At 31.1% G+C, this 14,202-nt stretch overlaps 1 long non-coding RNA gene and 1 other non-coding gene across 3 annotated transcripts; both read left to right on the forward strand.

Moving 5' to 3' along the window:
• Positions 1–3,724: 3,724 nt before the first annotated feature.
• Positions 3,725–3,796, forward strand: TRNAP-UGG (transfer RNA proline (anticodon UGG)). The gene has a single exon. It is a non-coding gene; the product is annotated as a tRNA-Pro (tRNA).
• A 2,934-nt stretch (positions 3,797–6,730) lies between these two features.
• On the forward strand, positions 6,731–13,836 carry LOC25490279 (uncharacterized). 2 transcript variants are annotated; one of them, XR_003010488.2, is made up of 8 exons: positions 6,731–6,883; positions 9,437–10,549; positions 11,215–11,287; positions 11,444–11,595; positions 11,684–11,948; positions 12,045–12,165; positions 12,654–12,781; positions 12,884–13,836. It is a non-coding gene; the product is annotated as an uncharacterized lncRNA (long non-coding RNA). The 2 variants fall into 2 exon arrangements; XR_003010486.2 differs by having other exon boundaries at positions 6,732–6,883; positions 12,045–12,781.
• Positions 13,837–14,202: the final 366 nt, after the last annotated feature.

Genomic DNA, 14,202 nt, shown 5'->3' on the forward strand with positions numbered 1-14,202 from the left:
CGCACTGAACCAAACTGTTATTGAACTAAACTGGTTTATAAATGTTCAGACTGAACCATATGAAAAGGTCTGGTTACTAACTGAACTGTTTTAACAAGAACTGAAATTGAACCAGAATATAACTAGCTTAAAAACAAAACTGAAACATAACATATTTAAAACGTTAAACATGGTGAACAAAATTGAAATTTTTTACCAATCTTTCAATCAAACAATTCAAGAATCATGAAGGGAGTTGATTAAGCATGTAAAATCAATTCAATTAGGTTCTATTTCTGATCTAAATGGATGGATTTTCAAGAAAATCAAACGAAAGTAAGAAAGGTGATTCGGTGTTGATTAAGCAGGTATAATTGAATTTAAAATATAATTAGATTAAAAACGTTAATAATAAATTACAGATTGGAAATAAATATGAAATGGGAGATTGAGAATGACGATTTCATGAAAAGTAGAAATAAGTGAAGATTGTTAAATGAATGGTATTTGGATTTACATGGAAGAGAAGAAAGGGAAGAAGATCTATACACACAGGTTCAGTTCAATACAAAAAGAGATGAAAAAATAGTTCAGTTAGTTAACCGGTTAAAGAACTGGTTTGGTTCAGTTAATGTTGACTCATAACATGTTCAGTTCAGTTCTAATAAGGTGAAAAACGGTTCAGTTTGGTTTACACATATTTTTGGTTATAAACCAAACTTTGCACATCCCTAGTGAGACGTCCTTAATTAAGACTCTCAACTTTGTGTGAGCGGGTGTAGTGCTTCAGAATCAGTTAATCACTTATTTTTTAAATCTAATTTCTTCAGCAACATTTGGTAGCATGTTCGGCATTGGATTGATTTCTCTTCGGTTGATCCTTCAAGTATTTTAAATCATTTTATGCAGTTTGCCTTTTTAACATGCGGTTCAAAAGTAAGGCGATAGTTTATGTTTGTTATTTGGTTTTCATGTGTTTGAGTAATTTGGAAATAGATGAATAACATAATATTTAGCCAAACGGTGTCTCTATTCATCATCTTTTAGATAAAGTTAAGTTACTTTCTTATTGGTGGCTAAATGTAAAATATGTTAATTTAGCTTTCGATTATCACAATTGATGGTTTAGTCTTTTCTCTTGTTCAGACATTGCTATAGGTAAACACTCTCTTTATCATTTGTGCTTTATTTGTAATAAAATTATGTTTTTCTTTAGTACTACATCTTATGTTATGAGTAGCACTTTTATTGTTGATATAAATCATTTTGATTTATTAAAAAAATGAGAGAAAAAAAAAATCAACAAGATTTTTTTATTTTTTATTTTTCATATTAAATCATCCAAAAACACAAACCAGCATGATCTTTATTTTATTTATTTCGAGTTTAATTACTGTATAGTGTCACGATAAAAGTACCAGTTTGATTTGTTGAATTTGGAGGATTACATCACAAGCTGTATTGTAGTGATTGGTGATAGACGCAGCACAAGCTGACATTAATACAGCTTCCAAGCTACCTTACCTAGCGTTGACATGCATTTGTGCTTTCTGGGTTCTGACTCACTGCTATACTCTTCAATGCCTGAAACGTATATTCCCCTGTATCAAAGAATCAAATCCATGATATCATATGATATATATATACTACTGCATACGCTACACACTCCAATTCACTAGTAATAATAGTATGCTAACATAAAACTAACGTACATTCATCTAACTATTAATATCAGAGTTTCACGGAGTGACATAACAACCCAATTTTTTGTGGGTCCAATTTATCGGGAACCATACAACTAACATAAAACTAACGTACATTCATCTAACTATTAACTATAGAAAGTACTAAAATTGTGTGCTCTTGTTTATGTTAGAGAAATGATATTTGAACAACCACTTTTTAATAATTTTTGTGATAATTTTCTCTTTCATACTCACATTATTATTTAGTTGTCCAAAAGGTTGTCACAAAAAATGGTTGTTCATATAACATTGCTCTTTATGTTAGTATGATTTTGGACTACATCTCAAATTAAGATTTATTAGATACTAAGGCAATGAGACTTGAATTCTAATCTAATCTAATTGAAAAAAAATGCTAACATTTAATGTTTGACAATGTCTTCAATATTTGGAGGGAACTTGCAAAAATTCAAAAAGTAAAAACGCAAATTCATGTTTGAGTAAATCATTAAAAATGACAGGTTGGAGTTGGTTTTGAAGTTGTTTGTAATTTATTTTGGTTCTTGTTAACGAATGTCTCCGGAGAAACTCGCTAACATTAACAAATGCTTCTGGAGACACTCGTTAACATTTCTCATTTGTTTTTAGTCTCACATTACTTAGGTTTCTGAACTGTTGACGTTGAGCATATAAATATGTTTATATTTTGGTATCATTCTCGTTTGAGCTAACTTTTGGAATGAGATTCAATCTCATTTAACAATTAAGACACTATGACAACACTTATATCAAAATATTTTGAAATATATTCAAAATTTACAACAAAATATTAAATAAATTTTAGGAATTTAACTAATTAGCCTAAAATAACCTTAAAAATATAATATGTTATTCAATTTTAGTTGCACGCTTTTTTTTTTTGGTAGTGAGTTGCACGTTATTTTTGCGGTGTCCAGGGTTCGAACCTCAAATCTTGCATATATTATGCATTGTTCTTACCAACTGAGGTAAGCTCACGGGGACAGTGAGTTGCACATTTACAAATGGTAATAGTATTTTTTATTTTTTTTTACTTTTGTTCAACCTAAATTAATTCATCATGCATGTAATACGTCCTTTTTCTTTTGCGTGTGTAATATACAGGGACGATTTTACCCTCCAGCTAGCCCGGGCACGCGCTTGGGCTCAACCCATACTTTCTTTGTATTTTGTATCGCTACAAGAAATTTGACTTTTAGTGACAGCCAAAATCCGTCACTATAGGGCAAATTTCCGTAGCTAAATCTGTTTGTCATTGCCAAATGACTGTCACTGCAAGTTTTCCACCTTTACCTATGGAAAAAACCGTAGGTAATTCTAAGAAGACCATTTTAAAAACATTATGACCTCTACCTACAGTTGCGGCTGTCACTAAAACTTATTGTTGTTTTATTTTGTCCAGGCTCCAAAAAATTCCTGACTTCTGCCACTGGTAATATATGTGTTCTAAATTACGTACAACTAAAATTTGTTCATGTTGCCGATTAAAAGTTATATGATTGGTAAGGAATTGGACTAATGTTTAGTAACAATGTGTGTAAATTCTACTGTTGACATAAAAATAATTTTCACAGATGATTTATGAGTGTTTATAGATGCACTTTTGAGCTTTGACGTATCATCTTACAATTGTGACACAAGAAATTCAACTCATTTAAACTTTCTTATAAAAAAATTGTTCATATTATTTAATTTTGTTTGGGTACAAAATTGTTCTGATTATTTACCACTCATGGATATGAATCATAATATCATATCATATGCCCCCCACTGTGCAGTATGCAGACATATATTGTGGCATGCTTCAGATAATATAGTATCCATAATTTATTCTCAAACTCAAGCTAATTCAATTCATGTGTATGTCAATCATCTTATCCGTTTGAGAAATGCTTCAGCCATCTATTTGTAACCTTGACTGGGTGGTCTATCGTTGCTGACCTGGCAAAACATGACACCTGCCTGAACTCTGAATTGGAGACTTGGTATATATATTTATACAACAAATACAGAATATCATCGGGCATTTGGTCTAGTGGTATGATTCTCGCTTTGGGTGCGAGAGGTCCGGAGTTCGATTCTCCGAATGCCCCAATATTTTTCTTTCTGTTCAAAATTTGCTATACTGCGCTGGGGTGTTTTATATATAACAGAGTCGTTGGCATTCTACATTTACTTTGAAATAAATTGAGTATTTTTTATTTTTTTGTTATTAGACAAAATAAATTGGGAGTCAAATATACATTACTTGTCTTTTTTTGATAGAATATAATACACATTTTTCTGTTAACAACAAAAACTATTTGGTTAAAGTTATAGACCACATACATCATTTTTCAAATGAATTTAAAATGTTAAATTTTGTTTATAATAGTAACGAGAAGATCTATATACGTATTTATTTTTTAAAATTGTTTGTATAATCATTCAAATTGTACCCCTACATGTAGCAATTTTTCAACACTTGAGTCTTTTTTTTTTTTTTTTTTGTCTGAGGTTCGACCTCAGATCTTACATATATTATGTATTTGTCCTTATCAACTGAGCTAAGCTCACGGGGACAAACACTTGAGTCTCTAAGTGGCCGTAGGTTATTCATTTGTGTAGCAAAACACTCAAAATTTGAATTTTCAGCAACATAGTTGTCTTTTAATTTTTATAGAAAAAAATAGACGTAATTTTTTTAGTATGCCGAAAAAACATGCCTAAAAAAACAAAAAATTTATTTTTTGGGAAAACTAAATTTTTGACATTCAGAATATTTAATTTTCAAATAATTGAGTTTTTTGAATTTTGGAAAAGAAAATGTCTCCATTCATTTCATGATAATTGACATATTTACTAAAAAAAAATCTCAAGTTATCATATTATAATAATCTATGTGGTATATAATAAAGACCACATACATCATTAATTGAATGAATCTAGAATGTAATTTTTGCTTATCATTATAATAAGAAAAATGTTAACTTGTGCCCTTAAGGCACAAGTTAATGAGCCAAAAGTGAAAATAATTTGTTTTAATTAATGTATTTGAATTTAATTTTTTGACTTTTTGATTAATTGAATACACAAAATATAAGAGAATATTTCTACTTTTGAATTGCTTAACATGTGTCTTCAGGGCACAAGTTAACATCACCTTATAATAATTTGCATAAAAAGAACTAGTAATACTAGTTCTTGGTAAGTGCTTTGGTTTAAAATACTATTTTTATGTAAATTTTTAATCTTCGTGAAATAGTAAAAAAACACTATATTTCATGAGATCTAGAAAGTATTATGTAATTTTCAAATTTTGAGTATACTAAAATTTTAAAAAAAAAAAAAGGGTAAATAAAAAATAAAAAATTCAAAAAAGCCGTAAAAGAGAAAAAGTTTTTAAAAGGAAAATGGTGAATTTTTTTTTTTTCTGACCCTATTTGCCAAAAAAAATCCAGCTATGACCCCCTTTGAAATTTTTTTACAGAAATGACCCACTTTTTTTTTTTTTTTTTTTTTTTGTCTTTTTCCTCGTTCCCGCCATCTGAAATGGCGGGACTGAGCCGCCGGTACACGTGGCGCATCCTGACTGGCCACTTTTTTTTTTTTTTTTTTTTCTTTTATTACCGCCATTTGAAATGGCGGGACCCCGCAGATTTTGACACGTGTCAGCCGTTTTTTTTTTTTTTGTCCTGTAGTGTATTCAGAAAATTGAGAAAAAATTTCAATTTTGTTCCCAGAGAGAATCGAACCAGGCACGCGTGAGACATTGCCAGGCTGCGTTACCACCAAGCCAATAAAGATTTGATGTTAATGTTTGCATCCAATAATATATATACCATTTTTAAAACCAGATTCACACACCATGAGGCATGAACCATCCAATTTTTCATTTTTGTTTTTTTATTGGATAATTTAGGATCTCCGACGAAATATATTTTGATAAAATATCCGACGAATATATATATATTATTATCCGACAAAATATATATTTTTCACCGATAAATTATCCGACGAAATGATTTATATATTATTTCAAGATAAAATCTAAAATCCAATTAAAATTATAAAATCTCCTATATTTATTTTTTAGGTGAATTCACATTAAATTTTTTTATTGTTTTAAGGTGAATTCGCCTCACTTATTCATCTTTAAGGTGAATTTTTCTAGCCACTAGGCGATTTTATAAAAAAAAAAAAATCACCCCGGCCACGGGCACCTCAATTATCCAATAAAAAAAATAAATATAGGAGATTTTATAATTTTAATTGGATTCTAGATTTTATCTTGAAATAATATATAAATCATTTCGTCGGATAATTTATCGGTGAAAAATATATATTTTGTCGGATAATAATATATATATATTCGTCGGATATTTTATCAAAATATATTTCGTCGGAGATCCTAAATTATCCAATAAAAAAACAAAAATGAAAAATTGGATGGTTCATGCCTCATGGTGTGTGAATCTGGTTTTAAAAATGATATATATATTATTGGATGCAAACATTAACATCAAATCTTCATTGGCTTGGTGGTAATGCAGCCTGGCAATGTCTCACGCGTGCCTGGTTTGATTCCCTCTGGGAACAAAATTGAAATTTTTCTCAATTTTCTGAATACACTATAGGACAAAAAAAAAAAATAACGGCTGACACGTGTCAAAATCTGCCGGGGTCCTTCAAAGGGGGTCATAGCTGGATTTTTTTTGGCAAATAGGGTCAGAAAAAAAAAAAATTCGAAAATGGTAAGAATACGTGGCGGTAAGAGTACAATTCGAGGGGTACGGGTGAGGAGAATTTTCCAAGGAGAATACCATCTGACCCAAACAGCACAGTCCATTAGCAGAGTATTTTTAACATAGACGTCAAAACCTCTTCTCCATAAAACTTCATATTCAATTTTGGTGGTGAGTCAGTGTAATATTCCTTTGCATGCCGCTCAAATTTCGATTTTGGAGTTATCTTTGTTTTAATCACATTCCTTTGATTATGTAGACATGTTTTAGGGTTTCTATAGATAGATTTAGGTTTATCTGCTTTTGGTTGTTTCAATGTTTTGTCTCTCTTTGGATCACAAAATCTAACTATATCATTGAATTGTTCTTTTCAGATATTTGTTTGAGAGAAATCATGGATGTCATGACAGATTTGGGAGTGTCCTAAACATTTCTCACAGCCAATCATACACACAGGTTTCCTCTTATTCTTGTTATTATTTGATGATATTTATGGTTTATTTGGAGTCCAACAAAATAAAATTAGATTCAATATTCTAAAATATGATTTTTACGTTTATAGCATCAATGATAGACGAATAAATGAAAGATTGTTTTAAGGAGAAACTTTTACATTTACTAGCGTCTAGTTAAAATGAGCATCGCAACACGAATTGCACTTCAGCGACAAAATGTGTGACATTGGCGAATCCAATCTTGACACGCGGCAATGCAATTTTTTTTAACATAAAATATCGTGAAAGAGAGAGTGAGAACAATTGATTTGTCTTCCTTCAAAAAAAAACAATTGATTTGTCTTATGTGTCAAAATTGGATTGATCAATGTCACGTCACATTCCCGCCATAATGTCAGTGAAGTGCAACCCCAATCAACACAACAAGTGGCGGGGCGGAGACAAGAAAAAGAAAAGCTCAGTTATCAAACTGAATGTTGTTTGGATAGTTTTTATCAAAATTACTTTTGAATATATAATTACTAAAATAGACATAGCTAAATTCAAGTAAAGTGTATAGTTGAATATATGTATATGTAGATCAATACTAAATGTAAATTATTATTTAATTTAAATAAATAAATTTTCTATATATTAATTTAAAACATACTACCTCTGTCCCTAATTATAAAACCCTTTTGAAAAAACAACGAGAATTAAGATAGTGGATATTTGTATTAAATATGTTTGTAATTACTATTGTTTTTACAATTTTATCCTTTAAGAAAGAGGGTTGGCTTATGTTTTCAACATTCTATTTATTGCTGATTGAAGAAAAAGATGCATAATAAATAGAGGCATGTATGTAAAGAAATAATTAATGTAGTTGGAAATAGAAAATGAGTCTTATAAAAAGGGACAAAAAAATTTCTCAAAAGGGTCTTATAATTATGGACAGAGATAGTAATAAATACGATCATTAAACTATTTTTTTACAAAATATTTGTTCATATATTTTATAATTTTTTATAAAATACATTTAAGTTCAATAATACTAGAATTAGTTGCAAAAATGATAAAATGTAGCGTAAAAGAAAAAATACAGTAAATCTGAATAAGGACACCGTAAAGGAAAATTCAAAACTTGATAACTCATGATCATAAACATTTTTTGGAGGCTAATTTGGTTGGTTAAGTTTTCTTATTTAATTTGGCTCATCAAATTAATTACAAAGCAAAATGAAGGAGAATTGATAAAGGGCAATAAAGAAAAATAATAGGTTGTAATAATCAAAATATTAAATTTAGTGTAGAATTGATTTTAGAAAAGCCAAAACCTAGGAATTGTAGCTTTAACAAGAATTGCTTTTGGAGGATAGAAGCAATTATGAAAAGTCAAACCAAACAATATTGAAAACTCAATTTCCACTTTTGAGGTTTGTAGAAGTGCTTTTTATTGCTGAAAAGCCAAACCAAACAAACCCTAAAATAAACTATAATATATAAACATAAAATTTAAGTTGTAATAAGCATTAAACACCAAGTTTTAGTGATGGAGTTTGACTAAAAGGCTCTGCAGGGTACTTTAAAGTTTAAAAAAATGAATTCCATTTTTTACAACTATTATAAATTATGAAACTGTCTTTTTTTATTGGACCAACTTTTAAGTGAAGGAATTTTCTAGTTAACACAACAATATAAGGGAGGTTTGAAACCCCCTGCAGATTATAAGGTTTGTAGACCTCTGCTAACCAACAAAGTATAAGCATGACAAAAATCCCACGCCACTTTGCGGGGGTTTAAAAGCGTAAAAAACTAAGGCTTAATTGCACTTTTCCCCCCTATAGTTTGTCAATTGTGCGATTTTGCACCCCATAGTTTTAAACGAGCGATTTTACCCCCTATAGTTTTCCCCCTTTCTGATTTTATGGTCCCCATGACATTTAGCGTTGATGTGTCTGTTTTTATCAATTAACGTGTGCCACGTGTGTAATTCCATTTTTTAAAAAATAAAAAAAATGGTATCTTGATGCAAAATACCATGGGGACCATTTTGATTTCCTTCTCTCAAAATCTGAAAAATACCATTTTTTTTTATTTTTAAAAAAATGGAATTACACATGTGGCACACATTAATTGATAAATAACAGACATATCAACACTAAATGTCATGAGAATCATAAAATCAGAAAGGGGGAAAACTATAGGGGGCAAAATCGCTCGTTTTAAACTATGGAGTGCAAAATCGCACAATTGGCAAACTATAGGGGAGAAAGTGCAATTAAGCCAAAAACTAAAACTGGCACGAAATTGTTTAAAATCCACATTGGAAGAGCTTTTGAGTTTTTTAAGTTGATGTCATTCAACTTTGTTATGTAACTTCAATTATTTTAAATGGCACAAACTCGGTACTTAATTCCCTGGTCTAGAAAGATAAGTATTTATGAATTTCAGGATCAACTAATCTGCTATGATTGATTTTCATTACTGTTACGGCTAGTTTATTTTGACTTTATCGTGTTTATTGTGAAGAAGTTTTTAAAAAGAATCTTGGTATACTTTTTGTTCATGACAGGGGATTATATATCTTGGCCTGATTGTTTGAGAGAGGTTAATAGTTGCTATGACAGGTCAGAAACAGTAGCCAAATATTTGGATGAGAAGGAACTATGGAGCACAAACTCGGACTTAAATATGCCAACAACATTGCAAAAATTCTATGTTGAGAATTTGGAGCATGATGATGAATAGCAGAAGAACGCTTGGTGTTGCATAATGTTCATAGTACCTGGGTTTCAATCCGGAGGGACTACATCTGAATCTGTGTTGTTAAAATATTTTTCATAAAAACCAGTTGGTGTATTTTTTGGTCAAGAAATTCTCCGTTCCCAAAACAAAACGAAAGAAAAATGGGTGTTCAATGGGATGAGTTACCGCAAGAAATCATAGAATCAATCTCGAAAAGGTTAACAATCTACGCCGACTATATCCGATTCCAATGTGGGTGCCGCACCTGGAATTCCTCCGTCCCTAATGGAGAATACTAGGCACTGGCGTACCACATCATCTCTATTGTAATAATTTCTTTTACTTGCAGAAAAAGAAGTCCCTTCAAACTTATTCAGTATTTCTTTTTTAATTGAAATTAGGAAAGGAGATTGAAAACTTAATCCTTTATTATATTTAATCCTAGCAAACATGCTTACCCTAATTGCCAAACCCTAAACCTACTTTTTTGGCTCCAATCTATCCTGACCGTTAGATCATTGTAATTAAGGGAGGTTAGCACATCAGCCATTGATCAAATCTCACTCCTTGAAAATTAACACACGCGCATAGGGAAACAAAACCCCTTCTTCTCTATTATTTGTTCAATACCGATGCAAACTCTACAGAGCCCCATGCTTCCCTCTTCTTCTTCCTCTTTTCTCAAAACAAGCTCACATGTTTCTTCTTCCTGTTATCGTCATCACCACCGACAACCCTCCCATCCATCAACTGCGACCACCAAACCTCTCGCTCAACATATCAATAACCAGACTTTCTACCATATCTATCATCCATCATAGTCGTATTTCTCCTCCCATCCCTCGCCGTCGTCGACTCGATCGTCGCCGTTCGTCGTCGTCCGGCTCAGCCTCAAAATAGAGCAATTGGGTTTTCAAGTTCTACAGTTTTGAACCAATTGGTAAATTTGCTAGATTGGTGGTTGTTAATTCTTTTTTGGAAAAGTTTTTAGCTTTGGTTAAAAATTGTTGAATAACTAAACAGGGCTGTGAGTTTCTGTTTTAAATAATTTCTGACATGAGATGATGTATTTTTTGTATCTATTAGTTCATGACGCTTAACTCTGTATTTCACTTTTTTTTCCCTTACCTATGGTGGCTGTTTTGGTTTTTGTTCTAATCATGAAAAATAATTAGATTTGGTGTTTCAAAGTGAGCTTGAAAATCTATAGAAAGATGCTATGAGAACATTGAATTCACTTTCTTTTTGAATCTTCTTAGAGTTTGGTGTTCTATGTTAAGGCCTCCCTCTCAACCAAATAAGTCCAAAATTTATTTTTCACTACTTTCTATAACTAGGTTTCCCCATTGTTGTCCCAATTTGTGCCAGGAGTTTCCTCAAGCCCTTTTTCTCTCTGCATATTATGTATTTGGTTTGAGTGATAAGAGCTAATGAAATTGGTACATTGGTTTTATAAAATTACCAATTTCTTTATTTTTTTTACCATCATTGGATCATTTTCTCTTAATGTCATTTGTATTGTTTCCAATATTACAAGTCTTTATTTCTTTCTCAATCTTTCACTTTTGCTGCCAAAATTTAATCTATATTGTTACTATTTTGTAGGTTGCTACTTGCTTAGTTGAAGAGACTTTGATTTGTGGGAGGAAATTTACGATATTAGTTTTGATTCATGAAGGTATGAACAAGGACTTCCATTTTTTTAGTTTGAATCTGTACATGTATGACCAAGAACTTACCGTTTATCAATTTTGAGCTTCAATTTGTGCAGAAAACTTATTTATGGTTCAACATTTTTTGAATTTGACTTGGGATATTTCCTATTATCACACAGAAAGATGTCTTGGTTAGTTGATGATATCAAAAATGTCAATGACTCTTAAGGAAACATGGAAACTTGCTATTCGTATTCTTGATATATTGAGTGTTGTTGTTGTCTATAGTAAGGGTAATGAGCATCTTGAAATGGTTATGATGGATTCAAAGGTAACAATTTCTTTTCTTATTTTTATATTCAATGTTTTTTTTTCTTTCATCAAAACTTAAATTTGCTCAACTCTTTTTTTCAATTTAGTGTGATACGATTCAGACTCTAATCCGTGGTGATCACACACCTGAATGGAAGGGAAAGATCAAAGAAGATATGACATTTATCATTAACAATGGTGCTGTGTATGACAATGATTTTTAATGGAAAATTTGTGATCACTCAAAAAAATTGTTTCTTGGTGGCACAACTGTCAAAGTCCAAGAGATGAAAGACATACCACTAAAGCGTTACTTTTTTAAGGATTTTGCTGAGATCCTCAAAGGGAACTGCAAATTAAAAAGGCTTGAAGGTCATAATTCAATCATTAATATTTGTTTTCTATTTCTTATTTACCATATTTTTTCATTAATTGTTAGGTATTCATATATGTGTCATTATATTGTAGATATAATCGGTGATGTCCATGAAATTGTGAGTGTGCAACCAAACTCTGGTGGAAAATAAATGGCCGTATCTGTCAACCTTAAGGACTTGAATTAAGACTCTCATTTCTCTCACTTCTGAAAGTGATTTTCAACTTGATATATATTTTAGTTTTATGAAGTTAGATACAAATTTGAACCAAGACTCATATATGAATGTATCCAAGTTTTTAAATGAAAAGTATTGCTCTGCATGTATCATAATGCTATAGATACAAGTCATGTTTTATTTTAGTTTCTACTTTGTGAGCATATTGGTATTGCAATACACCATTACTGATATTGATTACTCTGAACTAAGACTCTCATATATGAATGTATCCATTGTTGTAAGACTCTATCCATTATTATTTACTTTAATTAGTATATCAATATCAATTGATATGTCTTAAATTGATTTTTAAATTGATGTTCGTTTTAGTGAAGTAAGACTTTGTCTATGATTTTAAGTTGTATTTTGCAAGTTGATATATGCTTTATGGATCCCATCATTTGTCATGAATTGATGCATGTTTTATTGAATTGATATATGTTCAAGATTTTTAACTTGATTTTCAAAACTGTCAACATAGTGGCAATATGATTAACTTCACTTTTTGGGAAAGCTATGGATCTAAGTTCCTAAATTACTACAACCAAAACAAAAACTATGGTGCTATTGTCATTATCCTAACTCAAGCAATGATCAAGGATGCACAAGGTCAGTTTTATTTATTATTATTATTATCAGTTTTGGTTTGTTTGGTTTTCAAAATTTGTTGCCATTGTATTATTGACTAATGTTTATGGCAACTATTAACAGTTTTCAAAGGAAGTGATCGTGCAGCACTTTTGAAATTAACCAAGTTGATAATTTGGGACGAAGCTCCAATGGCTCACAAGTTTTATTTTGAAGCATTGGATAGAACACTCAAAGACATAATGACCGGATCTAAGTCTTCATCAAAAATATTTGGAGGGAAAGTAATTGTTTTCGGTGGTGATTTTCGATAAATACTACCAGTTATACCCAGAGGAAGCCGTTCTGATATAATTCATGCCACAATTAATTCTTCATGCATATGAGATCACTGTCAGGTGGTGAGACTCAAAAAGAACATGTGGCTGCAACAGAATGGTCAGAGTTCCAATGATCCGGAGTTTGAACAGTTTTCCAAATGAATACTGAAAGTTGGAGATGGAAAAATATATGAACCTAATGATAGTTATGCAGATATTGATATCCCACCTGAATTGTTGATCTCTAATTATGATGATTCACTTCAAACCATAGTTCAAAGTACATATCAAAACTTTTGGATGAGTGATCAGAATGAAGGAATAGGTAAAAAAAATCAAAGAACATGACTGCTCTTGCAATTCTACATAACTATGCAGAATTTTGTATCAGCACACGAATTTGTGTTTTTGTTTGTACTTATGCTATAGGTTATTAATAATTGCTTGGAATGCAAAATTATTATGATGAGCGTGCCTTCACATGGTTCGTTTAGAACGGAGTCATAGTACTTTTGATCGAGGAGAGGTAAACACTGACCTGAGATTCTTATGAATTAGATATAGTATAATGCTACTGTGAAGGATTCTTTTGGTTGTTCCTGTATTTGTACAGGCGAATTCAATTTGTGTGTGATGTTTCAAACTGTTGATATGTTTAATGTTTGCACGTGAATTGGGAATTAAGTGAGAAGATTTTGATGTCATTATCAATACAGACACATTAGTCAATATATGTATTGGAAGTCTATTTCATGACATTGGAAGTGCATTATGATATGCTTGAATATGACTGCGAATGCTTAATATTACCAAGTGCTTAAGACTTATTTGACAGTGAACTCCATTTATCACAAACTCACATTGAATCAATATTGTATTTCTTTGACAAATAATTTGTGGGTATTTTATATCTCTCTGAGTTGACTTTTAAACTATATATGACCTGTGCGGCAGCACGGGTAGACGATCTAGTAATAATCTAAACATAGCTAATTGAAATATACTAGTGTAATCCAGCCTACCATTCAGCCCAAACATATCTTCTGCTTAAAGGGATTTGATAAATAGGTAGGATAGTCGTCATCCTCAACTATTCCTAGTTTCCTACGAAAATGAATATAG

The sequence above is a fragment of the Medicago truncatula genome, chromosome 3 (genome assembly GCF_003473485.1).
Source record: "Medicago truncatula cultivar Jemalong A17 chromosome 3, MtrunA17r5.0-ANR, whole genome shotgun sequence".
Lineage (NCBI taxonomy): Eukaryota > Viridiplantae > Streptophyta > Magnoliopsida > Fabales > Fabaceae > Medicago > Medicago truncatula.